Genomic DNA, 2,098 nt, shown 5'->3' with positions numbered 1-2,098 from the left:
AGGCACATATATGTATGTATGTATTATTCTGTTATAACTCTTTGTTCGATTTTTTATTCTTTTTATTTTGAATATGTTATCAATACTTTTAGTTTTGCTTGCTATGTCTTGTGATAATTTTAATAACTCTGTAGTTGTCAATACTCTGCTCAACTTCACTGGAATTCAACAAAGCACAGAAAAGAATAACAAGCAGCTAGAGCTTGAAATGAAGAAAACAACAGACGATGGCAAAAAGAAGTGTGATAAGAAAAGATAATACCGACAGCAATTTGGACCAACAACGTCCAATAAGCGATAATTGGATGTAACACTAGCTTCAACAATCAGAACACACTAAGCATGACTAGAAATTTGAACAAAGAAAAAATGGTCTCATGATGTTAGGGAGTGCATGTATAGTGACGCAATATTGTTAGTTCTGATATTGAGATCTTAGAAAAGTAAGTAGAATGACCAAAAGGGTAGTGAAAAAGCACCAGCTATTTAGCTGAATGTTGTTTATTTTTTGAAAATGCGATAAACTTGTTTATTTTTTTAAATATTATGAATGTTTTAATATAATGATGAATTTGTTTATTTTTTAAAATATTATAAATATTTTAATATAAGTTAGATAAAAATTGGATGAAAATTTATCTTGATTAAATTTATATTTATTTTTTATGAAAATAAGTTTATCTTGCAATAAAAAAATTTAAAAAAAATTCTGCTTTACCATACTAACGGATTTACAAACGAAAAAATTCGTCAGTATGTAGTGTTGTAAATGCTTTTCTAGGTTCTAAATACCGACAAAAAAAACTATTAGAAAGTTTGACGTCAGTTACTGACATTAAATCTATCAAAAAATATGATATTTATAGTGAAATGGATGGGACGATTACCAAAGAAAAATCTGTCGGTAACAAAAAAATCTGTCGGTAAATAATTTTCGATGAGGCTTTACTGATGGACAATATTGTACTATGTTACCTCACAAAATTTTTTTCATAAAATATATATTGGCCATATGCCCGCATGTGTAAAATTTAAAAATGATCTAATCTAATTATTAATAGTCCTTTATTAACTTTTTGCTGTTTTTTAAACCATTTCTCTGAGCAATCTAAATATAACTCTATTTAATTATGTCAGTATTAAAACACGTTAAAATCCTGTTGTTATCCTCAATAATTAGCTAATCCAGCTATCATATTTTTGTTTTTTGCTCAACCTTTCATGATTTTACAAAGGTAATTATAATCCCTAAGGAATCTAGCTACATTCCTTTCGTGAAGGCGTTATAGAGATCCGAAAATTGAAAATATAAATTGCAGATCAAGTCACATAGGAACTTAAAACAAGATTGTAAACAGAGAAAATACCGATAATTATTTCCATTGGTTTTACACCTAAAAATAAAATAGTCAATTTTGTTACAACTACACCATGTCATGTTTGAAAGTTTCCATTCTTAATTTCTTTACTTCCATTGCGCTATACTAATGGGATACTATAAACTTTGCTCTACGTTTAATTTGTTCTTTATATTAGGTTATTTTGAAATAGTCATGTGTGAAACTCCTTTTAAATAGCAAAAATTCCTCTCCAAGAAGAAGGAAATTTATTTAAATTAGCAAAGAAAGAAAGAAAGAAAATTCAACACACAATATATAGTTCTTCCAATGAGGCATCTAGATCGGGGATGTAGTTTAATTCATTCATCGTTTTCTAAACACAGCTGTTTCAAAGAGTTTGAACTTGAACATTCAAGAGCCAGTAAAAAAATTTGAACTCAGCGTTACCATGCATTAGCATTTGCTTTTTAATTAAGATTTAATCAAACGGTAATTAATTAGTAAAATATACTAAATATAAGTTTGGGGGTTTGCGAATTTAATCTAAACAAATGAGTTAAAACTGGAGTCAGTTACAAATTTAATCCAATGTAGTGGCGTGTGTTTCAAACAATGTTAATGTTAAATTGTTAATTATAGCTTTTTATGTGTCGTCTTAATTTTCAACAATAGATTCAAAGCTCTTAATTTAAGTGTTGTTACTTAATTTGTTCTTTATACAGTCTATTATTAAGAAGGTATAAAAAAAAAAGGCAAAA

This window comes from Arachis ipaensis, chromosome B01 (assembly GCF_000816755.2).
Source record: "Arachis ipaensis cultivar K30076 chromosome B01, Araip1.1, whole genome shotgun sequence".
Classification (NCBI taxonomy): domain Eukaryota; kingdom Viridiplantae; phylum Streptophyta; class Magnoliopsida; order Fabales; family Fabaceae; genus Arachis; species Arachis ipaensis.
Note: the sequence above shows the minus strand (reverse complement) of the source record.